General features: G+C 54.9%; 1 protein-coding gene and 1 long non-coding RNA gene across 2 annotated transcripts in view; one reads left to right on the top strand and one right to left on the bottom strand.

Moving 5' to 3' along the window:
- Positions 1-26,148, bottom strand: part of Gse1 (Gse1 coiled-coil protein) — a 355,080-nt gene that overhangs the window by 301,116 nt on the left and 27,816 nt on the right. The window lies entirely within an intron of this gene.
- Positions 12,617-13,119, top strand: LOC147999487 (uncharacterized). Its single transcript, XR_015644215.1, has 2 exons — positions 12,617-12,685; positions 12,945-13,119. It is a non-coding gene; the product is annotated as an uncharacterized LOC147999487 (long non-coding RNA).

The following is a 26,148-nucleotide window of genomic DNA, read 5'->3' as shown; positions in this document are numbered from 1 at the left end:
CACAATCAGTCCCACACTTCTGAACCCCAGGACATGCAGGTCCTTGACTGGTGGCTTAGGACAAAGTATTAGTTCAGAGAAGGGGTACCAGAGCCAAACTGGGCAGAGGCAGAGGCAGAGGCAGAGGCAGAGGCAGAGGCAGAGAGGCAGAGAGGCAGAGGCAGAGGCAGAGGCAGAGGCAGAGGCAGAGAGAGAGGCAGGCAGAGAGGCAGGCAGAGAGAGAGGCAGAGAGGCAGAGAGGGAGGCAGAGAGGGAGGCAGAGAGGCAGAGAGGGAGGCAGAGAGGCAGAGAGGCAGAGAGAGAGGCAGAGAGGCAGAGAGGGAGGCAGAGAGGCAGAGAGGGAGGCAGAAAGGGAGGCAGAGAGAGAGGCAGAGAGAGAGGCAGAGAGGCAGAGAAGGAGGCAGAGAGGCAGAGAGGGAGGCAGAGAGGCAGAGAGATAGGCAGAGAGGCAGAGAGGGAGGCAGAGAGGCAGAGAAGAGAGAGGCAGAGAAGAGAGAGGCAGAGAGAGAGGCAGAGAGGGAGGCAGAGAGGGAGGCAGAGAGGCAGAGAAAGAGGCAGAGGAGAGGCAGAGAGGCAGAGAAGAAAGAGGCAGAGGAGAGAGGCAGAGAGGCAGAGAAGAGAGAGGCAGAGAAGAGAGAGGCAGAGAGAGAGGCAGAGAGGGAGGCAGAGAGGCAGAGAGAGAGGCAGAGAGGCAGAGAAGAGAGAGACAGAGAAGAGAGAGGCAGAGAGAGAGGCAAAGAGGGAGGCAGAGAGGCAGAGAGAGAGGCAGAGAGGCAGAGAAGAGAGAGGCAGAGAAGAGAGAGGCAGATGGAGAGGCAGAGAGGCGCAGAGGCAGAGAAGAGAAAGGCAGAGAGAAAGGCAGAGAGGCGCAGAGGCAGAGGCAGAGGCAGAGGCAGAGGAAGAGGAAGCCAGCCCTAGGCCCCAAGACAGGCCTCAGGTATGACCTAACTCAGTCTCAGTTCCTTGTGTGCCCACTGGAAGCAGCAGCCTTCTCTTCTTTACTCACCCAGGAACCACTGCCCACTTGTCCCACGTCCGTCTGTCCATTTGAACACATGTGCCCCTAGCACACTTCCCACGCTGCATGCAGACAGAAGCAGGGCGCATGCACAGTGCTGACTCAAGCACGAGGGACACTTGTCATCAGAGACAGCTGTCCGAAAGGACAACAGAGCCCAAGGACACAACAGCCCACAGTGGTCACAAGTGCCTCGATGTCAGGAACAGTGGAGCAGCACTCTAAGCAGTGGGAAGAGAAAGAGCAAAGGCCCAGAGGTGGGAGGTAAGAGGTAACAGGCCTGGGATGGGGATATGTCATCAGCCAGAGGGGACAGTAGCACGCACAGGGCCAGCCCTCTCCTGAGCATCCCCGCCTTGAGGACAGCAGGGAGTGACTTGATGGCCTCCACTTGGGCTCCCCTGGGCCATGGGTTAGAAACAAAGCAGCCCTGTGTAGTAGAAGCTGGCCCTGTAAGCCCTGCCCCCTTCAACTCTGGCCAGGGCTATCCTGAGATGGCCTCCAGCCCAGGTTGCTCCCAGAAAGTCCTGTTCACAAGGTTGCAAGCCCAGGACCCCTGGAGGCCTCCCATCCCTCCAGGCTCCTTGGAATCTGGGGCCTCTAAGGAGGATGGGGTGGAGCAGCCTGGCGCCAGAGTCCCCCGCCCCCAGCCCCCGCTGGGATTTGGGGATATCAGGCCCCAAGCCCTGGGAAGCCTCCACATCCCTCCTCCACGGCTGGGAGTAATTAGGTGACCAGGACATAAATCACGGCTTGCTCCTGTATATCTGTGGATTGTATCTCCCACAGAGAATGCCTGTGTGTCTGTGTATGCGCATGCGTGTGCATGGATGTGGTGTGTCTTTGTGTGTGTGTCTGTGTGAGTGAGTATATGTGTGTGTGTGTATCTGTGTATGATTGTGTGTCTTTGTGTGTGTGCATATTCGTATCTTTGTGTGTGAGTGTATGTTTATGTTTTTGTGTGTGTATGTGTATGAGTATGTGTGTGTGTGGGAATGTATATGTGTGAGTGTGTGTATCTTTGTGTGTATGTGTGTGTGTTTTGTATGTATATGTATGTGTATGTGAGTGTATGTCACTGTGTATGTATGTATGTATGTGTATGTATGCATGTATGTGTGTATGTGTGTGGGAATGTATATGTTTGAGTGTATCTTTGTGTGTATGTGTATTTTGTATGTATATGTATGTGTGAGTGTATGACACTGTGTATGTATATGTGTGTATGTGTATGTATGCATATGTGTGTGTGTGTGTGTGTGTGTGTGTGTGTGTGTGTGTGTGTGTTTGTGATATGCACATGTAGAATCCCTGCAGCTGGGGTGTCCTGCAATGGGTTCTCCACGGCACCCGATGCCTTCATTTTCCTGGAGGGATGGGAGCTGACATATGCACACTTCAGGCTCCTTGCAGTTCACACACAGATACACTTGTTCTCTTGCACACAGAACCCTAGCATGCAGTGACTCTCACACCCACACACAGAGCCCCCCAGCTTTTAAAACACCCAGTCCCCCTAGAGACCCAGACAACTGCGAGTTGGGTTTTGGTGCCACCTGGAGCCCATGTCTGGAACTGCAGCATGGCAGGGACTAGCTCAGGGCATTCCCCACTCTACGTAGGGTTAACTTCTGCCTTCTTGGGAAGATCTTCCATTGGTGTCAGCTTAGGCTCTATCACATATAAAGAAGCAAAGTGACGGTGAGAACATTGCACCCCAACATCCAAAGGCCATAAGAAAGTGGGGCTTTCTCAGATCCCTGCCTGTCCGGAAACACCTTTGCTGTGACAGTGGTTGGGCTGCAGGCCACAGCTATGAGTCAGGGCAGTCAGTGTCAGTGTGGAAAAAGTGCTGTCTGTGTGCACCAGGCACACACTCTGCAGCTGGACAGAGTCGGGGGTGGGGGAGATGCAGGACCCCTATGCACTCGGCAAGAAGAGCTCCCTGCTTTGAAGGATGCTGCTTTGGTTCAGCCACCCGTTCTCATTAGCACACAAGAGCCCTTGATGGTGACAGACTCCAGTGATAAAGAGGAGATAAATAACAGAATAACAGAAGGGTCATGTGACACAGTTCTTACCGAGCAGGAGCCCGGGTAGGAAGAGACCTCACAGCCACTCCAGGTGACGGCCTTTTGTGACCATCCTTTGCAAAATTAGAAACTGGCTGCAAGCCCCACTTAGAGGCAGAGCTGAGTCCCCACACCTGGGCTGTGGTCTCCAAGGTCACGCCCCACCTCCCAAAACACTGCCTCTTGCTGATCTCCTCTGGTCTCTGGCCTCTAGTTTTCAGGAGTCTCTGAAGGGGCATCTATCTTCTTGGCGTACCCTATGACTCAGTTTACCACAATGTGATCCTGCAGGTGCCTGCCCCTTAACTTGTCTGCAGGCTGGACAGTGTGGACCTCCTTCCCTGCTTCCTGCAATAGATGTGGCCAAACCAGGACCACACTGCCATGGGACCCCAATCTGTCCAGCACCTGCTTCCTCCCACCCCTAGCTTTGGCTGATGATAGACAGGCCTAGCCAAAAAAAAAAAAAAAAAAAAAAAGGTCAGTCCCACCAGCCACCCTTGCCTCTGGAGCTGTCATAAAGACAGTCCTCAACAACACAATGTTTTCTTTCAGACCAAAGACTTCTAGGAGGTTGAGTGCTGAGGCTCTGGATTTTACCAAGCCACACGGTAAAAATAGTCACCCTGTGGAAATCAACGTCCTAGGATGATGGGAGTCACTCTCTGTGTTACCCTGAGTGGTGCATGCCCCACACCTGTGTGTGTGTGCCTCAGGAGACATAGGCCAGCCGTGTGCCTGCCTTTTCCATTCCAGCTCTGCTCGCTGCGCTGGGGCCAATGGGAGCACTGTGGGTGTCATGTGGCCATGAGCAAGGATCTCCACATGGCCATATAGGAATACTGCATCTGTGGGGGAAATGAGCCCTCATCCTTGCTGCCCTTCCTCACAGAAGCTTGAAAAGGGGACAAGAGCCCATGTTCTGGGTCCCAGGCCCGCCCAAACTGTGACTCTAGCTGAGCAGCACCTCTGGGCACTTCTGGAAGGGAAAGAGAGCAAGGGTGGTTGTCAGTAGGCTCTCAGAATGGTAGTGCTTGTCACCGCAACAACAGAAGTGTGCACACCTGCATGACGCTTTGTCAATTGCTAGGTCCCTCCCACCCAAACATCAGAATCCTAGGGTAAGGAGCAGCCAAAGAGGGGACACATCCTGCTGGCTCACTATGCCCAGAGATGACACATTCCACTGGCCGGTCACATCCAATGACATTTCTGTCCTCACACAGGCTCAATGTCTCTCTGTAAAGCATCTTTACTGGGGACAGTGCTTTCCTCCCTGGGACAGAGGACATTGAAATTAAGTTGACATATGTATGCAAGGACCATCTGACCCCAGAGATACTCAGCAGAGCACAGTAGGAACAGTAACATAATCACCTGGCAGCCAGGTTCCATATTCCAGCCCAGGACACTGCTTAGTCACATGACACCAGCTGTCACCTCCATACAAAGGTGTCAGGGACCCTCCAGAATGGGTGTCATGCCCAGTCTGGCTTGCATTAGAGCCTCAGGCCAACTCTCTCTGAGAGCCAAGCCCTGCGAAACCTGGAACTTTGTTGGTCCCAGTGTGTGAGGCTGAGGCATAGGCGTGGCTGGGGAAGGCTCACATGGAGGCTCCCTAGTTTACACCCAGTTTTAGCTTACACCCCTAGGTCTGCCCAATGTGGCTGGGTTTCTGGCACAGCTGGAGAGCACAGAGAAGACATGATACCCTTCCTCCGGCTGAGAAAGAAAGCACAGGCAAGGCCTGTCACACCAGCGATGTGACAGTTTGAGCAAATCATGGAGGAGACTGTCGGCTGCTGCAGGAACTCCTATAGGAATTCTCTCTCTGCCACGCACCATGGGGCTCCCAGAGTGGGTTCCCAAGAGGCAGTGCGCCTCCTCCACATATAGCCACCGAAGGCTTCGAGAAGCCGGCTGCAGGAGTGCAGAAACAGTTGCATCAGTGAAGTATTTACTACGCCAGCATGAGGACCCAAGTTCAATCTCCAGATCCCAATAAACGGCCAGGCACAGTAGCTTACGCTTGTTCCAGCACTGAGGAGGAAGAAACAAATGGATCCCTGGAGCTTGCGGGCCAGCCTGCCTAGTCTAACCTGTGGGTCCCAGGTCCCAGTGAGACGCTGCCATGTAAACATGGTGGATGGTACCTGAGGGACAAGACCCAAAGATGACCACCTCTGACCTCTATGTTCAAACACACACAACACACTCACACACTTGCTCACACATGCACACTCGCACATGCAATACATTCACATACACATACACAAACATACACTTTCATGCACAGAATCATGTGCACACACACACACACACACACACACACACACACACACACTCTAAACGTCAGCTGTAGTCAGCACCCTTAGTGACACAGAGAGGACACCTATGAGAGGTACTGGCCTGACGATGAGAGGAGGGGAAGGGGCTAGTGGTTACAAGTGGGGCAGATGATGTCAGATGAGAGTCCATGTTTGCCCTGCTGCAGACCCAGCCTGACCCACGCTCGGCTCCCAGGGACAGTAGACTGTTGTCTGATGCCTCCCTGCCCCAGGCAGACCACAACCCTGTGGCTCATCCATAGGACAAAGGGGAATAGGTACAGCTGGGGACAGAATGGGACACAAGGAGCAGGACGGTGGATACCGGCTCTCCTTATTCTGCTACCCGCCTCACAGAGCACGGCCAAGACTGAAACCCCCTCACCCCCAAATGTAGAGACATCAGCTTGTGGAGGGTGGGTGTCTGCTGAACACTACCCTTGGATGCCTGCCTGGGTGGGAGGTGAATGTTCTGGAAGAAAAACAAACAACGGCTGGGGGTGGGAGGAAGCAGGCAGCAGATGCCGGCGGGAGGCCTTGTGAGGGAGGGCACTGCAAACTAGTGTCTCCTGGACCCAGGCCTGGCAAGGAACACTTTGGGACTTGATTGTACCACCTACCCCAGCTTTTTTGCCCAGGTGGACCCACTTCCCTATGGTCCGCCCAGGGTTCCCTATGGTCCGCCCAGGGTAAGAACTCTGGCCTCTAGACTATTTAGCGGATCTATTCATGCCTTTGAGTAGCCAGCAGGAGCTCCTACCCACAAGGAACTTGGGCTGGAGAAGTGGACAGACCACTGACCCCCATTCTCTACTTACTCAATTGTGATGGCTCCCTGGTACCTCAAAAACAACACACCTGGTGTTCTTCCCAACTCCCCTCCTAGGAGACCAACCTCACCCCACCCCCCAGCCTCAGAGGCAGCCCTACAATGAGCAGCGGGCCCCACCAGCTCTTCTATACCCCAATCTGGGAGAGGTCTCCTGCCCTCTCTTCCCAGGGCCCAGTGACTGCTCTTTCAAAAAGTCTCCAGAAAACTAGGGGGGGGGGGGCGCAGATGCACTTCAGGATCCTCAACGAGAGTAGGGGATTCTCAGTACTCGGATCCCAGTACTCGATAGTTAAAGCTACAGGATAGGCGTTCCTTTGGGATCGCAAAGCTGAAAGAGTCTGTCCCTCCGCAGCAACTCTCCTCTTGAACCTTCAAGTATTCAACTGTCCCACCCCCAAAGCCCTGGCTTCCACAAGTGGTTCTGATGACTAAGCGCTATGGGGCTCCCTGACCCAGGTCTAGGCACTCCTGGGATCTTTGAAACACTGTAGCTGTCTTGCCCTTCCTGATTGCCCCAAAGCCCTGTCCTCAAGTGGCTGTGCAGAAGAACCGCGCATGGGTGGATATTCTGGTGACACCGGGTTCTGCTACGGGGTTGGCGGGGATGGGGGTGGGGGAGTCTCGCAGCATCCAGAGAGAGTAGCCCTCTTGCAGGCCCAGCCCCTGACAGGCCCCAAGCCAGGAGGGGCCGGGAGGGGCCGGGAAATCCGGGGGACGCGGCCCGGGCCGGCGCCGGAGGGGGCGCCGGCGGCCCCAGGAGCGGCCCCAGATGCTGCCAGCATTCCTGGAAGGTAGCGCCAGGCCAGCGCCGCCAGATGTGCCTCACAAGCAGCTGCCCCGCGCTAATAAGGTCAGCGCCTGGCTCCAGCAAGCCGCGCACCGGCGGCGCCTCAACGCCTGGCACCGCGCTGGGGAAGGGGCGTGGTCGGGGCGTGGTCTTGGAGAAGGCCAGGAGGCTGCCCACGCCCAGAACCGCACCCCATGGCCTTGGCCTTGGCTGCTGTGGGACCACGCCCCTTCTCTTTCAAGACCACGCCCTTCGCACTCAGGAGGGCGGGGTGGGCCGATGAAGACTTTTATTGGATGTTTCCTGGCCTGGGGAGGTGGGGGTGTCACTGTTCTTGCAGCAGAGCCAGCTGCTAACAGAGGCCCCACCCTTTCCTTGCACACCCCCTTCCAGAGGTGTATGGTCACCTCTTGCGGACCTGGGGTGCATGAGGCCAGCTGGGTCCATGTCCGAGGTCTGTCTAGGTCCCCACAAGGCCCAAGGGCAACCCCCTACCTCCCCTAGATAAAGGCTGCAGCCGCCTTTGTTTCTCTGGTGTAACTGAGCCAGATGCCTCTAATCCCCCAGCTGGGCCAGATTTGCAGTGGCTCTGGGGCCTCCCTGGTCCTGACGCCAGGCTCCAGGCCTCCGAGGCAGCTGCGAAGGGGTGGGGGTGGGGGGTGGGACTGGCATCTTCAACCTCTCCCATCTCCTCTCAGGGTCAAGGGCAAGCGGAACCATCCGTTTAAGGATGCTTCATTCCTGGTCCCGCCCCAGGATTCTGTTAAGAGGAACATTCTGGATGCAACGCTGGGCACAGCTGTGCCTCAGTTCCCCAGGTCGCACCACACGGTTGTACTCACTTTCCTGTCCTTCACTTACAAGCTACAGAACAGTCACAGTTGACCGTACAGATCTCCCCATCTTTAAACCGCTCACTCACTTCCCAAGAAGCCGAGAGCCCCACCCCCACCCCAGGCTGGTGGTGCATGGGCAGGGGAGGGGCTCGGAGAGGTCCCTACACTAGTAAGAAGGGATCACTCCAAGAGACCAGAGAGGTCTGGCGACTTGCCTAAGGCCACAAAGCAAACAAGAACAGGGGGAAAGGACACCTGAGGGGCATACCCAGGAGAGAGGGTGAGCATCCTCCTCAGCACAAGGGATTCTTGCAAGTGTGGCTGGAAGCCACTACCATCAGGACCCCTCCGCCAAGGTGAAATGAGAACGTTCTGACCCTGATCTGACCACTACTCTATCAGTTCAGGGGTGAAAGGACCTGGATGCAGCATTTATCAGTCTCTAGGACGGGGCTGACTATGGACCATTTGTTTGGGAGGTCACCTTCTATGGCACACCTGAGGTCCCAGCCATGCGTGGCGTGGAGGGGAGGGGAGGAGGAGCCTGAAGTGTCCCGGGTCTCCCCAGCCCTTCGCCTGGCCTCCTCTGCCAAGAGCCAGGCAGACGCCAAGTACAGAACCTGCCAGGAGTGTCTGAGGCAGGTGGGCCTCCTTCCAAGGGCATTCATCATCCCAAGTCCCTGTCAGTCTGTCTGTTCCCACCACTTCTATCCCAGACCACAAGAGCCATAGCCACTACTGCACGGGCACCGCACACATGCACCCCACACACAGACACACACCCCTAAAAACCACACACCCTCACATGCATACACCCCCACAATCACACCCCCCCAGACACACACACCGCTAACAACCACACACTCCCACATGCATATACCCCTACAACCACCCCACACACACATTCACACCCCCCACAACATCCCAGAGGCACATGCACCCCTACAAGCACACTTCCCATACAAACACACCCCCTACAAATCCCCACAGGCACCCTCTACAACCACACTCCCATATGCACACACATCCCTACAACCATACCACACACACACACACCTCACATGGAGATACTCCCTACTCACACAGGCATACACCCCCACAAATGAACTAATATACACCCATGCAGAAGCATGGATAGATGTAACCCCCACAAGCATGGATATACACCCCAACACAGGCACAACCTTCTGTATACATGCACACCCCACTCACCCATGACCCCCTACACAAGTACACCACCACTAGGCAGGAATCCATGCCTCCTCACAGAAGCCCACCCCCATACTTAGGTATATATATGCACTGCTAGGCTCACAGACTTGCCATGTGCGCACACACACACACACACACACACACACACAGTACCTCGCAGCACACACGGGAGCTACCCTTTTTTGAGAGGAGAGAAACATACCTAGTTGTCCGACCATTCACAGCACCTTTCACCTGAGGTATGCTTGGTAGAGGGTCACCATCTCTTGATGTGCCCGTAAGTGTGTCAGCACTGGACCTGCCCAGTCCCCAGTCTCTGAGGGAAGCCTCTGGCTGATGGGTGAAGAGATTCAGTAAAAATGGGAGACTAATGAATAATGGTCCACAGGTGTGGCAGGCACCTTGCCCTGATCCTGCAGTCTAGGCCCACAAGAGACCCCTGACACCAGACACCAGACCACGAGAGACAAAAGGTCACATCCCTGAGCCTACCTGCCACATTCTCACCCAGGCCACACGGGTAGAAGCTCAGATGTACCTGCCCTGTGGATCCTCTCGCATTCAACCACTTGACTCTGAGGGCATGCTGAACTATTGGCTCGTCACTCATTCATTCATTCCCCCCTCATTCATTCACTCACTCACCCACTCAAAAGAATAACAACACAGCCCAGACCTTGAAGGGGAGCTGTGTGGGGGATGGGGCCTTCTGCAGCTGGTGCCACCCATAGAAAGTGATCTGCCCAAAGACTAGAGCTAGCCATCCAACAGTGGACCTCCTACAGTGGCCTTTGCAAGGTCAGGGGCCATCCTGTGAGTGGCCCTCACTCACCAGAGCCTCAGAAGGAGAATGCCAACAGGTGGGCAATGGCTCTCTCCAGCCCTGGAGCCATGTTGCAGAAGAGCAGCCCACAGGACAAGGCCCAAGGAGCATCTGTCGGCTATGGAGTCCCCCTCCATCAGAGGGTACCAGTCTTCCTGACTGGTCTGTGTTTCTGTGCTCCACATGGTTGACTGAGAGTCCAGGACACTGGTGGCAAAGACAGAACTACTGGCCACGGAAGACTTCTTTGGTGTTCTTCAGGGCTTAGAAGCAGCTCCCATGTATGGAGTAGGGCCCAGCCTTGTGAAGCTGTCACCCAGGGGGCATGCAGGGGGCATCCTGAAGCCAAACCTGCCCTGTTCTACTGCCAGAAGCAACTGATCAATGTCTGTATTATGTCTACCCCCTCAAGGCCAACACGGTTCAAGTCCAGGCCGGGGGTGTGCTCTGCACCAGTTGCCCCCTGAGGGGTGACTTTCCACTGGTCTTGCCAGCTTTTCCATGTCAACTATAGTAAGACGACAGAGAGCCATTTGCTGCATGTATTACACAAAGGGTACTAACAGGTTTTGTTCTGACTTGAGGAGGGGGACACAGATGATGTGAGAGGAGGACCTGAAAGGGTTAAAGTCTGAGCCCAGGCAGGCTGCACAGAGGAAGGCTCACACAGCTTGTAAGGGGGAGCTACAGGGAGAGCCCAGAAAAGCAGGAGGGAGGGACATGTACAACTAGCTAGGCCACCATGGATAACCTATCCACACACCCGCCTAGATACCCTTCTGTGATGGTCTGAATGATAATGGCCCCATAGGTTCATTCACTTGGATGCTGGGTCTCCAGGTAGCGGAACTGTTTGGGAAGGATTAGGAGGTGTGGTTTTGTTGGAGAAGGTGTATGACTCGGGGCAAGCTTTAAAGTTTCAAACTCATGCCATTTCTCTGTCTGTCTCTGTCTCTCTGTCTCTGTCTCTCTGTCTCTGTCTCTCTGTCTCTGTCTCTCTGTCTCTGTCTCTCTCTCTCTCTCTCCTCTCTCTCTCTCTCTCTCTCTCTCTCTCTCTCTCTCTCTCTCTCTGCCTCCTGCTTATGGATCAGATGTAAGCTCTTGGCTACTGCTCCAACGACATGCCTCCCTGCCTTCTGCTATGTGACCTGCCATCATGGTCATGCACCCTAACCTTCTGGAACTGTGAATCCCCAAATTCACTCATTCATCCCTCATTTGTTTGCTCTTTTTTAAGTTGCCTTGGTCATGGTAGTTTTTCATGGCAATAGGAAAGGAACTAAGACACTATTCTATCTACTCATTCCATCCATCCATCCATCCATCCATCCATCCATCCACACATCTACCTATCCATCCATCCATCCATCCACCCACCCATCCATTCTACCCATCCATCCACCCATCCATCCATCCACTACACACTCATCTGTAGTCAGAAGGTCTCTATCTTCTCTAACCAGCTCCTGACTCTCCCTGCCCCTGGGGCTGTCAACCAACATGCTCTTGTCTCCTTTACAAGCATAGCCATGTGTCCCAAGGCAGCTGATTAGAGTCTGCTTGGGGCACTGGTTAGGAATCTCTCCCCAGTCCCCAGGATCACTAGACATCAACTCCCACCTGCCAGTGGCCATCTCTGAGAGGATGGGTCTCAACAGACCTCCTGGGCTTAAACAAGATAGGGTTGGGTTTGTGTCCCTTCCCAAAAGAGAATGCAGTAGGTAAAAGCCTTTCCAATATATTACGAGATAATACCGACTTAGAACCTTCTAGAAGCTCAGCTCTGAGCCAGCTGCAAACACATAGAAGTTATCTCTAGAGGCTGACCCTACAGTATGTACTCAAATGCAAAATCCAGTAGTTCGGAGTGAGAGGAGGGACAGGACACCTTTGCAAGCATCAGTTTCCCCCTATGTAAAAAGAATCTATCCGCTATAATACAGACCTGCTGTGTAAGTACAGACAGGACAGGCGCCCCAGACCAGACTCCCACTGAGCAGCCATCTTCCATCAGCCTGTCCCCCCCACGGAGACCAAAAATGTCATATGCACAGTCAGAGGATGTGGGGTTTGAAAGAGGAGGGAACCCCTAGAGAGGCTGGGGGTAGGGTGGGACCTTGGGCCCAGGCTGCAGGAGCTGAACAGGAGCAGTGCAAGGCTGCTCCCAGTCTTGGCAACACCAGGTCTGTGCTGACTGGATCCTGTGAGCCGTGCCAAGGCTGCCGCTGGCTCTAGTCTGCTGCTGGCTGGCCGGCCGGTGGGAGCCCGTGTCGCAGCCGTAGGACCACACCACCGTGTGGGCAGCCACGGGTGAACACTCATGGCCTTGCCTGCTCACTGGCTCCCCGACTGGTGGTTTGCTCTTGGGTGGGAAAGGGAGGTCTCTCCAGCCCCTAGGACACGAGGAGGCAGTCCCAGCTGGCAGCCTCCAATGCGGAGGGGAACAGTTGCCCTGTGGTGTGGCACAGGCCCATGTCCTGCATGACTGGCCACAGGCTGCTTAACTCTTTCCACACTGGCCTCTGATAAGGCTCGATGCCTGTCGGTGGGGAAACTGAGGCAGAAACAAGTCTCCATCTCTGGCATCACTTTCCGAACAGAAGCTTTGCGCCCTGTGTCAGCAGTAACCTCCTCCTCTCCTAGCGCTCAGCCAGTGGGTCTCTTCTCCTCACTCACCTGTGTGCGCACACCCCTGGATGGATAGACAGGTGGACAAACAGGTCGTCAGATGCATGAATGGGAGACGGAGACCGGATGGATGGTCAGAGAGGTGGCTGGGTAGGTGAATGGATAGGTGGTTGAATGCATGGGTGGATGGAGGGACAGATGGATGGATGAACAGACGGGAGGATGGATAGAGGGAGGACAGATAGATGGATTGATGGGTGGATGGACAGACAGACTGGTGAGTGGGTGGGTAGGTGGATAGGTTGTCATGTGGTTAGACAGACGAAGGGCAATGGCGGCTCGCCGGGCAGTCAGGCAAGGGAGTTTTAGGTGGAGCTGAGTGCTTCCTGCCTTGTTTATTCCTTTCCAGATGACCTCAGGCTTTTTGGCAGATGATGGACCCTGTCGAAGAACCCCACCCCTAAAATCTCTCACTGCTTCCCCAGTAAAGGTGTGTGGGGTAGGACACCACCATAGGTAGTACGGTGTGACCTGCATGGGGGACGATCAGAGCTGACCGCATGCCACACCCTGTTCCCTCTGAGCTCCACCTGAAGTTCCACCACAGCCAGGATCAGCTATGACTTCTCTGTTACCAGAGGGAATCTGCGGTCCAGAGAGGTGAGATGCTTGCCGGAGGTCACCCAGACATTGGGGGGTAGCAGACCCAGGGTTCCCACCTTATTCTTAGCCCGTTAGCCACAACGATGGGCTGCCTGCTCTGCCTTTGTTTTCCCTTTGCAGAAATCAACCACTTTCTGAGCTCAGATAAATTTAGAGTTATAGCGCCCATAGCCACCTACGAGGAAGGTGGTGGATCTAGGGGTGGCAGGGAAACCACGGAGAATGAACCCCAAGAGTCCTTTTCCATGGACTCTGCCCTCTGGTGACAGAATGCCATGTGAGGGACCAGACCATGACATAATGTGGCTTCTGGGTCACGCCGTGATACAACGATCTCCCGGGAGATACAGCATGTGCCTCAATAGCACCAGGAAGCAGCTGCCAGGGGGAGGAACCCCTTCCAAGCCCCACAGGAGACCCCGTGACAAGAGAAGGGGCCTTCCTGCCACCGGACATGTGGGACCAGCAGCTAGCCACCCAGCGTGGCTAACTCGACCTCAGAGAACCTCAGCAGGGCCTCCTTGACTCTCAAGCTCCACCCCAGAGAATCCGAGAAGACCAGAGTCTACCAGCCAAACAGGGATATCTGTCATACGGCGGACTGGGTGGATGCATCGTAAAGAGCAGGCTCTCTGCCTGAGCCAAGGGATCGCGTGGCTGGCTAAGAGAGGAAATCACTAGGCACCATTCTAGTTGGGGAGGCTCCCCCAGAACAGCACCCGGCAAACAGTAGGTGCTCAGCGACCCTCTTCAGTGTGAGCGAAGGGAATGCAGCTCTCGATCTCGCTCCAGGCTCAGTATACCGGAAACTGGGGAGCCGGGCGCAAACTAACCAAGTGAAGCTGTGAGCTCCCAACGGGAGTACAGGCAGCCAACACGCGGAGCCTGAAGCAGAGCCCAAATAGAAAAAGCGCTTAGCTGCCAAGCAGACCTCGGGTGCTTAAATGAGTCTGGCTCCCAGAACTCTCCTGTGTGCTCCCCCACTTCCTCTCCTGCCTTCCCAACCCCTCTACACCCACCATGTCCCGCCTCAGTCATTCCCAGCATCTGGAACATGTCCCTCCCCCCAGGAACCCCACAGTACTTCCTTCTCCAAGGCGTCAGAGACATGCCACATGCCACACTGGCTAGTGAGAAAGTGCGTCTGCCCCAAATATCCTGGGAACCAGGATGGCAGTGGGCACAGGACATCCTTTTGAGGTGTGAGAAAGTTCTGGAACAGAGCAGAGGGAGCCCGCACGCCGCGTGTGTGGAGTGTGCTGTGAAATCTAGGTAGGCAACATGCCCTGTTGGCTTTGCCACAACTCAAACCCGGGTTTGAGGACTGGCGCTGAAGGTCAGTGGAGAGTGTGTGCTTAACGTAAGTGAAGCCCTGAGTGGCATCCCCCGCCCTGCTTATGCTGAGTTTATACTGAGTGTGGTGGTGCCTGCCACACCCAGCACTCAGGAGGCGGTAACAGAAGTAGAAATCCAAGGGCAGCCCAGGTTCCAGCAGACACAAGGGGGGGGGCGGGGGGGGGGGGAGCGGAAGTTGAATATGGTGCTCCGTGCTCATAAGGCCCAGCTCTCAGCAGGTTAGTGCACATTCTAGTCCAGCCTGGGCTACTCAGTGAGGCCTTGTCTCAGAAACCAAGGGTTGGCTATAACTGAGTGGTGCAGACTTCGCCCAGCACACACAGGGCCCTGGGTTCAATCTCTAGCAGTGGTAAGTATATTTCTCTTTTTTTTTTTTTTTAAAGATTTATTTATTTATTTATTTATTAAGCACACTGTAGCTGTCTTCAGACACATCAGAAAAGGGCATCGGGTCTCATTACAGATGGTTGTGAGCCACCATGTGGTTGCTGGGATTTGAACTCAGGACCTCTGAAAGAGCAGTCAGTGCTCTTAACCTCTGAGCCATCTCTCCAGCCCATATTTCTCTTTTTAAAAGCAGCCAAGTGGGGTTGGGGATTTAGCTCAGTGGTAGAGCGCTTGCCTAGCAAGCGCAAGGCCCTGGGTTCGGTCCCCAGCTCCGAACAAAAGAAAATAAAATAAATAAATAAATAAAAGCAGCCAAGTATCTTTAAAGGCAGTGAAGGCTCCATTTGGTACCCTCAAGGTCTGGAGTCCAGGGGGTTGCACGGTGACACAGGTGCTGGCCTGGGCTGCCTCTTCTGAGTTGGCAGCATATGGTTCCTGCCCACCATACACTGAGGCAAGAACTGCTTTTGGCACAAGAACGGGGGTGGGGGTGGGGGTGATAAACAAAGACTAGCAAAAGCTCCTGAAAAGTGCAAACACACACACACACACACACACACACACACACACACACACACTGGGTCCACACACTCATTTCTGCCTTCAGGGACCAAGCAGTGAGGAGGAGGGCCCAGGTGGTGAATGTAAGGGTCTCTGAGGGGATCTGTGGTGGGGAGGCTCCAGGGACCACCAGGCAAACAGTGGGGGACGGATAGTACAAAGGAAAATAAACAAGCAGACGAGTCCCAACCCATTGAGCTGGACCCTCACGGGACACATGTTTAATCAGGCCGTCTCTCCTGCTTTTGGGGTCTCACTCCCGCAAGGGCACAGAAACCGCCTGCAGTTTCCAAACTGAGCCCCAGCAGATGCCGGCATGGCTGTCGGGTGGGAATCAGACATAAGCATTCTGGCGGGGTTCTCGTGGGAATCTTCAGAGGGTGTGACTTAGAGTGAAAGCATGGGGACTGCTTGGGGGGCCTGGGTGGTGGGGTATGCATCAGCCCAGGGTCCTCAAATATCTGTCAGGGCACCAAGCTTCTTACAGAGATGTATCCCAGAGGCCCCGGAGCAGGGCAGAGTCTGAGTAGTAAGCGGCAGGGTATGGCCCCAAGAGGATGTGAATGCTGTCACTTGGACGCAGGAGAACAAAGAGGCCACTGACACCAGGGCTCTCCCCTGTCACAGTGGTGTGACCTAAGAGCAGGAACAAGAAATGTGGTTACCTTTCTTTTCTCAGCCAAGAAGCTTGCTCAGCCCAGACCTCTGTAGACCGAGAGGAGCCATGAGCCAGGGTGGTCTAGGTGTCCCTCTCCCACCCTCCCCAGACTGGCCCAGCTTGTCCACCGTGATGCTGTGGGAAAATGGCTGAGTCAGAAATCTGGCTCCAGCCTCTCTACCCAGAGGCAGAAAGAGACCCAGAGCTCCAAGAGGGCCTGATGAGGCTCTGGCCTCTTGCCCAGGTAGAGGTTGTGCTGGGGGAATTCCGTGTAGTGTTCCGCCTTTCCTGGGGAGCTGGGGTCTAAGAGAGCTGCCACTTATAGCCTCATCTTATTTAGGGGCCTTGGTTGGCAAAAGAGACAGCAGGACAAACCAAGGTTGGCCTCCCTGGACTGTAGGTAGGTAAGAGCTACTTGGGTGTGCAAAGCAGGTTTGTTTGTGTGTGTGAGTATGTGTGTATATGAATGAGTGTGTGTGAGTGTATGTGTGTGTATGTGAATGAGTGTGTATGTGAGTATGTGTATGTGAATATGTGTGTGTGTGAATGAGTGTGTGTGAGTGTATGTGTGTGTATGTGAATGAGTGTGTATGTGAGTATGTGTATGTGAATATGTGTGTGTGAATGAGTGTGTGTGAGTGTATGTGTGTGTATGTGAATGAGTGTGTATGTGAGTATGTGTATGTGAATATGTGTGTGTGTGAATGAGTGTGTGAGTGTATATGTATATGAGTGAGTGTGTGTGTATATGTGCATGTGAGTGAGTGTGTGAGTACATGTTGAGTGTGTATGTGAGTCTGTGTGTGTGTGTGTGTGTGTGTGTGTGTGTGTGTGTGTGTATGCACCCGGTGTGTGTGTCTTTCTGGAGCAGCTGACCTCCCCAGTGAGCCAGCTGCACAGTGGGTTCCTCCCACAACACAGGCCACCCCGCCCCCAGCAAAGGAGGAGGACAGCTGCAGAGGGTGACCTGTGACCAGAAGGCCACTTCCCTGGCCTCCCTGCCTTTGGGCGGGCCAGGCCACTTGACCCAGAGGCTGGCTCCAGGATTTTATAGCTGGGGGCCTGGTTTTCCCAGCCACAGGCGTCTCAGAGAGGGGACAGGCCCAAATGCCACAAAGGCTTGGCTGTTCTCCCATGAGCCTTGCTGGATGGGGGGAGGGGCTTCTGGGGGAGCAGGAGGGTGGGGGCAGGGTGTGAGGAAGCTGGAGAAAGTGGGGAACAGGAGGATGATTCTGGAAAGTTCCTGAGACAGGGAGGGGTGGGGAGGAAGCAGTGGGGGGATACAGAGACAGACACCCAGACTCACACCAGGAGGGGCAGAAAGATGAGGTTTGTGAGTGTGGGGGTGGTGGGGAGTGGGGGGGGGGGATGGAGGGGAGACAGACCCAGCAAGACAGAGACAAAGGGGCCAACCCTGGTGAGGGCCCTAGAAGGCCTCCCTGTGTGTGGCAGGGCTGAAGTTCATACAGGGAGGGAAGAGGTGGGTTGCTGACCAAAGTCATTGAAAAATTTTTGGCGCAGCTGCCTGAGGCTTCTGGCCGAGGGCCCGGTTCTGAGCTGAACTTAAACAAACCCCACCACAGCCATCTGCTTGATTTTAAAATAAATCAAACAGTCTGTGCGCGGCACTGATCGGGTTTCCATCTGCGCGGCCGCCGCTCGCCGGCCTGGAGCTGCGCTTGCCTCTCCCAGCCAAGGCTCCTGGCAACATGTGGCGGGTGATTCCTCCAGGAGGGGACACCGACCCCCCGCCAGCCCCGTGGCTCCAGCTGAAACCCAGCACTATTTTTACAGCCACCCACTGCTGAGGGGACCAGAGCGGGATAAGCCACTGTGGCTTCTGGTTGGTGGAGAGGACAGGGGATTCCCCTCCTGCCCGGGAGAGTTTGGTGGACGGAGGGTACTTGGAGGGTTCAGCCAGGAGCATTCCACACCAGCTGTGGTGACACAGGCCACCAGGTGGGACAGCTGCAGCCTGCTGGGTGGGGGATAAAACATTGGCGGGTACACCTGAAACATCTAAATGGAGCTCCTTCCCTAGGCTGGGTCATCCTGGAAAACGTTGATGCCTGCTCCTCCCCAAAAGTTCATGTTATCCAGGGGGCCAGGAAACCAGGACAGAAACTGAGAAGAGCAGCTTTGAGCCTTGGGCAAGTCATTTGTAAAGTGGGTACAAGCGTGGACCGTGCCCGTGTCCTGCAAGGGTAGGAACCTGGGTATAAAATGCCAGAGGGAAAGAAACAGCCATGGGAGAGGGGTCCAGTAAGCAAACATGGAGAGAATAAGGATTACTCATGGGCCATTAGCCATTAGGAGACCTGGAGTCAGAAGAGGTGGGAGCAGGGGCTATGAGCAGATGCATGCTGGTGCCAGAGGGGTCTGGGATAAGAGTAAGGTGGTTGCAGACGGCTGGACAGTGGGTCAAGGACATCAGTCTGATGCCGTGAGTCTATCTGGGTCCCAAATCTACCCAAATTATGTTCAACTCAACCAAAGCTTCAAAAAAGTTTTCTTTTAAAGGATAACGGTCTCATGTAGCCCAGGCTGGATTTGAACTTGTTATGCAGCCAGAGGTGACCTTGAACTCCTGATCCTCCGGCTTCTGGGGTGCTGAGGGTGGAACCAGGGCTTTGTGCATACCAGCCTGAGCTGTTTCTCCAACCTCTTGCACTGATTTGTATTTTAAGTCCTCAAAGGACTTCAGAATACATAGAATACAGACTTCCGCTGCTTGTTTGGTTGTTATAAAAACATGCAGAGGGTGTCTACCAGGAGCTGAAACTTGTGACGATGTGTACAAAAGGAACACTGTGGGGCTGGGGATTTAGCTCAGTGGTAGAGCACTTACCTAGGAAGCACAAGGCCCTGGGTTCGGTCCCCAGCTCGGGGGGGGGGGGGGAGGAACACTGCCCACGATGAGGCAGAAAGCTGGAGGGGACACAGACGGGCAGAGCATTGCACCGAGAAAGCGGCCCCAGAGCCTTCCCCAGACGAACGACCCGACCGGCATGGTATATCCCTGAGCTGAACCTGGCACTCCGCAGGTTACTACAAACCTGAGCTTGTACGAACAGTCACTGCCTCCCACATGAGCTCACAAAACTGGAGCATCAACAAAGGAATGACGTGGGTCCTAAGAGGGAGCACCTGTGCTGGGCCACCGGGGTACACAGCTGGGGTGTGACCTCTGTGCTCCAGTGCCGAAGCCTGGGACTCGTGGTGGAGTCTCTGGGATAGAAAGACTCCCACCCTAGGCATTCGGAGGAGTCTCGGGGATTTGTACAACCCCTCCTGAATCTGTAATCCTTGCCAGCTTCTCTACCCCTCTTACTCAGAGTCTGCAGCGGCCATGAAAATGGTACTACTAAACACAGAAAAAGCCCTGAGATGTCTTTGGGGAGCTGTGCCCAGGGTCACCCTGATGCTGAAGGATCCATGATGACGTAATGAACCCGACTCCTACCGATAAGCCAGGCGAAGTATCTCTGCTCTGCGCTCTGCCCCGCTCCAGCAAACCTGTCTCGGTGCGTGCACAAGGTCCTGGTAGGGAGACACATAGGCGCGAAGCAGCCCAAATCGTGCATAGACCCCTGACATGCACACAGGGCAGATCTGGAGGCTGAGTTCACAGGGGTGGCCAGTACCTTCCCTCGAATGTGTGCATGTGCTATGGGCGAGTCAAGCTCATCCGGGACCTGGGACCTTGGTCAGACTCACAGAGCTGGGGTGCCAAGCATCAAGGACCTCCCAACATAATCCAGGAACACCGACTGAGGGATGAGACTTCAGACTAAGGGTTTCTCATGGCTGCCAAGCAGTTACCTAGGGATGAGAGGCTGCTGGGTCCCTAACTCAGCCTTTGTCCCCAAAACTACAGATAGATCAGTCAAGTGCTGATCAAGGTGACAAGCTTTGGGACCCTTTATACCTTCAACCTGGGGACACTGAGGGGCAGAGAAGAGTCCTATTAGCTACTGCAATGACCCCAGGACCAAACAGGGGTCACACGGGACCCCGCAGCAGGGGCCCACTGTCACCCCTGTGTTCCTATCAAACTCCTCTTCCCTCCAACATGAGCTGCTTTCTCAACTCCCAAAGTCAAGGAAAGGGGGTGCAAAGCCTCCAAAAAGCTAGGGACACTGAGGGCAAACAGGTGGGAAACTGGGGCTCCCCGGAAGGCTGGAGTTTTAGGGTGTTAGCTCCTCACAGGATCTAGAAGCCACTGCTTGGTCAGAGGAGCCTCCACGTCGGCTGTGTGCCCATGGAAAGAAAGCGCTACCTCTCTGTGTCTGTTTCTCATTCGGGCCATGGGAAGAAGAGAAGAAACTTCTCCTGGGGTTGGAGGGGAGGCTTCAGGGGCTTGGGTCATGTGACCAGCCTGCAGGAGACTAATTAGTTTGCACAGCTGACTGCCTAACGAACAGCGGTCTAACTTCTAGCTTCTGTAGGGTTGGAGGGCTGTGAGGAAGAACGAGAAGAGTTGAGGTTCTGGATGTCTGGGTGGTCGCTGGGGGACAAGGAGGCACTTCTAGGGACCAGGTGGTCCCTGTGGTGCTGTCTCCCCTGTTTCTGGCTGACTCTTGGGCTCACAGGCTGGTCTCCAGGCCCAGCAACCCTATACCAGGAGACTCTAGACAGGCCAAACCCCAGTGACCAAGGCGCTGAGCCTCAGGTCTGAGTCACAGCCAGCAGCAGCAACAGCAGCCGGCTCTTGTTCTCCAACAGAACTGACAGGATTGGAGGAGGGGGGAGGGGGGAGGGGTGGGCAAGGGTAGAGGGAGGAGTGGAGAGTGTCCAGCTACCCTTCCTGAGCCAACTCAGCATAAATTAACGCTCAACAGTAACAGTCATGGGAGTGCCGGCTCCGGGAGGCCAGGGACAGAGCGCAGCACGGAACAGGTGTTTGTTGTGTGACTAATAATAATAACAACAACAATAATAATAATAGATAAACATCATTCTTTCTGTCTGACTGGCCCCTCCTGCAACCGTGCAGGGTGGAGACCATTTTGTAAACATTTTACAGTTGACAGCCATGAGGCATGGAACGGCCAAATGTGTTGACCGAGGACATGGTGTTTCGGAGCTGAGGGGCAGGGGCCTGACCCCTGGGACTACAGAACTGAAACGATAACCACCCAGCTTGCTGAGCAACCCGTGCCTGTGGTCTGCATGCCTGCAGCAGGGGCCATTGTGGTTTCTGCACTAGCACCGAGGCTCCCAAAGTAGCTGGGTCTTTCGTTCTTTCCTCCGAGGCATTTTACCAGGCCCCAGGCCTCTACCTATCCACTTCCCATGAGGGGAGGGTGGAAAGGAGAGAAGAGGGAGGGGAGGGAGGGGAGGAGGGAAAAGGGAGAGGAGGGAGGGGAGGAAGGGAGATGAGGAGAAAGGGTGGAGAAGAGGAAGGAGATGGGAGGGGAAGGTAAGAGAGGAGAGGGAAAGAAAAGTAATGAGAGAGAGAAAGAGAAAGAGGAGGCAGAGAAAGGGGAGGAGTGGGCAGGGAGGACCGGCCTTACTCGGAGCTGCTTCTCCTTATTCACTGCCATTCCATCAGGCTCCTACCTCTGTCTGTCTGTCTGTCCATCCCATACTGTGTATCTGGCCTAACTGGACACACACAGGCCACAGAGAGACACAAGGGAGACCCTGCAGGGCCTATGAACATGTGTAACACATGTGTAACACAATCCAGCCATCCCAGGCCTGTAAGACAAGCTCCCGAGGACTCTGCCGGTCCTGGCAGTGTCCCCTGACTCTCTGCCCCAGTGAGATCCTACTTGAGGCCTGGCTCTGTGCTCTCCAGGGCTGTAGGCTCCTCCACACACAGGATGTGAGCACCTAACCGAGGAAGACACACACCGGTGGTCTAGGAGTAAGCACGCGGTCACAGTCAGGGACAGGAAGGAGGCTGTAAAGGTACCCAGCAAATGTCACTGTTGGGTACAGCAACATGGCATTCAGAATAACGAGTCACATGACCAACCATACAGTGAGAAGCAGACGATCCACATCACCCCGTGTAAAGTCTGTGGCACGTTGCTCCCGCTTGCTTGGCCCTCGTAACAAGCACTACAGATGGCCGCGTCTTCAGACTTCACTCTGCGTGCGGACGCCTGACGGGTCTTCCTCCTCAGCTTACATCTAGTGTCACTGCCGATGGCCAATCCCCAAGCTTCTTTTCCTCACACACTGTACCATGGCTTCCTGTAAGGACCTGGTCGGCGTGGAGTGGGCAACCACGCGGCTGTTTTTATCATTCATCTTCTAGAAAGCCTGCTCACCACAGCCACTCTTTGGAGCACAGGGTTAGAACATCCCATTCCAACTTGGAGGTCACAATTCCACCCAGAGTGGGTGTCATCCACCAGACGGAAGTTATTATGACTGAAGCTGAGGACGCACAGAGAAGCCTTCCGCCTCTGTGGCCTTGAGACCTTCTAGTCCCAAATCACTCCCTGCTAGCAGAAAGAGTGACTGGAACACAGAGCTCAGGACACGTAGTAGGTGCTCAATAAATAACTCGAGATTACACAAACCAATACCGGGAAAGCCTAAACTGGGCCCAAACAGAGTAGCAAAGCAACCTCTCCAAGACCACACAGCTTGCTCAGGGTTTAGCCCAAACAAGAGACTGGGTAATTGCTCTCCCATTCCTCTCGGCCACAGACATCAGACTCCTGCGTCCTCATCCCTTCCACACAGGTTCCCCAGGGACCTTCTCGCCTGAAGTCCCAGACTGTGGCCACACCATGGGTCCTCCTTGTTCTCAGACATCCAAGTTCACAGAGTCCATGGCTACCAGGCTCTCTAGCCCTCCAGTCTACAGATCACTGTAGGACTGCCCAGCCCCATCATGGAAGCCAAGCCAACCGATAAATCCCCCCCTATAATTTCACATGGGCTGTCCCTCCAGAGAAACCAAACAAAAACTTCTCATTTCAATGGCCTGTTCTGTCGTAGTCTTGAGACAGGCAGTTTGGCACCAGCCTCTGGGGCCACAGTTTGGGGACACTTCTTGGTCATTTTCTGGGCCTAGTGCCTCATCAGCGGTGGGCCAGGCTCTCCCAGCAGACCCTGAGACTTAGCACAGATCATATCAAGCTGACGGCTGGGCCTTTGCCTCCCGACCTGGAGATCACACACAGAGGCTAAGCCTCAGATCTAGGGTTACAGTAGGTGGGCTGAGCAGCTGTGGGGACAACATGTGGGCCAGCCAGGTGCTCCAGGCTCTGCTAAAGCCATTTCTGGAACTCCACAGCATTGCAGAAGGCTCAGGTCTAATTTGGAACAGAAGGTGGTGGGGAGAAGAGAGAGGCAGAGGGTAGAGCCACTCACAAGTCAGCGCAGACTCAAAGTCTCTCCCACGTGGTGGCCATCGGAGCGGTAGTGAAGCAGTGGCCCTAGAGCTAAAAAGTAATAACCCTACGACCTAGGTTCAAGTCCCAGGACTGCCCTGATCCCCTTTGACTACCTCGGGTCTTAATTTATTCATCTGGAAAATGGGGCTGTTGGGCTTGCACATGGTTCAAGGGCGTGTGCACGTTGTGTGTGTGTGTGTGTGTGTGTGTGTGTGTGTGTGTGTGTGTGTGTGTGTGTTGCCCTCTGGATCTCCCTGTAGCTGATGTTCAATGAACTTGGACCTGAGTCCTACAGAGGGAATACATTCCCCACCCCAATCCCTACTGAGAGAAAGGACTGTAAAGCGGAGAGATGGCTCGACAGATAAAGGCATTCGCCTTCAAGTTCGACACCTTGAGTTTGGTCCCTAGGACCCTAAGGTGAAAGAGAAGTGACTCCCCCAGGCTGTATCTGACCTCTACACACCCTCCCCCAAACAAACAAAATATAACATAAATTAATATTTAAAAGGTCACAGAGATTTTAAAAAATGGAAGAAACAGAACAGAGGGTCCCAAGACTGAGGCCCACACTGAGGTCCTTTGAGATCATTTAAAAAGGAACATGGGGGGCAGAGACAAGGACACGGAGGAGCCTGCAGGGAAGGTGGCAGGGGAGTGGGGCTATACATTCGAAGAGCCCATGTAGTCTGAGGGTCCTGGTAACAATGAGACACACTGAGCTCCTAGGGTAGGTATGGTGACACCAGGAGACACAGTGCCTGGTGGCCTTGAGGACCTCATGGTGACAAACTGGCCAGAACCATGAAAGAGTGAAGCCCAGGCATGTGGTATGGCCCTGTACCATCTAGAACACTCAGGGCAGGACAGAGGGCCTCTGAGACGCCAATGGGGCCAGCCATCAAGGAGATGGAGGACCAGACACAAGGACAAGTTCGAGCCATCTGGTTCCCCTCCCAGTGCTGCCCATGCCGTATGACAGCTATGGCCTGGACACCAGCCTCATTGAGCTTCCCTTGGCATTCATTAACCCCTTCTGTAGCTCCCTGAGTGAGGCCCCAGACAAGAACCAGGTCAGGAAGCCCAGCCCAGCTGCCCTGCAGTGACACCACAGCACTGTGTCCTTCATACCTGGACCTGACCCGGGCGTCTGTGGGCAATGCCTCAGCCTCAGCCGTCCTCCGCGGGTTTCCCACCACAGGCGCACATGGTGACTTTGGTAGGCAAACAAAGAGCCAAGGGGAACAGCCTGGAGAGGGACGCCAGACAGGTGTGCACCACTCGTCTTGTTCTACGGATAGAGCAGAGGATAGGACTGGACAGAGCTGGCTGCTCTGCCAGAGCAGGCCTGGGTTTGATCTAGATCCTGGAGGGCCGGGGGTGGGGGGACCCTCCCTCTATCCACTCACAAGACACACAGTGGGGCTGAGACACTGTAAGCAAATGTTTCACAGCTAGAGCCGGGGAGCCAGGGACACAGTCCCAGCTAGACTGTCAGGACTGACTATGCCGTTACCGTCACAGGCAGCATGTACCTGGCTTCAGCAGAGTGTTGTCAAAGGACTGAGAGACAGACAGGGCAGGAGGGCTCAGTGCCATAGGTCCATGGGCCCAAAGACCTCATGCTTCCAAAGTCCTAATACACTCCCCCTCCTCCCCAGGAATACCAGCCCTTCTGGCAGAGAGGAACAGAAGAGAGCCCTTGTGGAAACAGCGCCACAGGGAGCCCCATCCTCTGCCTCTCCCAGGGGAGAGCACCGGCCTATCCCCGTCTTTGAGACCCTTCACAGCCTGCCAAGAGTCTGGACAGTAAACATGTCACAGTGAGGCCAGCCTGCCACCCTGGAGCCAAGAACCACTTGCCTGAGGCTGTGAACAGTGTGTGCTCCTGGCTCGGGAGGCTCGCTGGGAACTTGTGCTCTGCCTACCCTGGAGGGGCACTGGCAGACTCCGGAGCGGCAATACCTATCTGTCTTGGCAGCCTGAAGCTTGTCCCTTCTCAAGGAGGAACCAGGAGTCCGAGGAGCGGGCCAGGAGGACAGCAGAGGCAGGAGAGGCGGCGGCCCCCTCTCCAGGCCGGTGCCTGACCAAAGGAAACGAACTTGTATCAGCATCCTGACCCTACCCAGGTTCCCAACTGCATCCAAGATGAGCTGGGAACCTGGGGAAGGATGCCAAACTCGAGGAGGCCCCGCTCAGCAAAGGCAAGAAGTCTCCTTCTACCCACTGTGGTTTAAGTCTGACCCACCCTCCCAAGCCACAGGCATCTCAGGAGGTGAAAACAGCTATGAAAGCCCCAGTGGAAACCATGATGGCGCCCCCCCTCCCCCCCCCCCAGCCTGTGTTCTCCTCTCTAGGTCTCCATGCTACACCTTTGACTGCCTCAGGGCCTTTGACTGCACTGTCTCCTCCATCTAGGATGGATGCCCTTCCCTCACTACCCCTTTACCTGTTCACACCCAGGTCATCGTTCATACCTGGGGTTGACCGACAGTCCCTCCTGCAGAGATACCAAGACACCAGAGAACTTTTCCTAAGTCCCCAGTGTTGCGTGCCCTCCTCCCGAGCACATACCCAGGTGGCAGGCTGTATCCTGTGTGTGTGAGACCTTGCTCCTCATACCCGCTCGC

Source organism: Rattus norvegicus, chromosome 19 (genome assembly GCF_021556685.1).
Source record: "Rattus norvegicus strain SHRSP/BbbUtx chromosome 19, alternate assembly SHRSP_T2T, whole genome shotgun sequence".
Taxonomy (NCBI): domain Eukaryota; kingdom Metazoa; phylum Chordata; class Mammalia; order Rodentia; family Muridae; genus Rattus; species Rattus norvegicus.
This window is presented reverse-complemented; position numbering and strand designations above follow the sequence as displayed.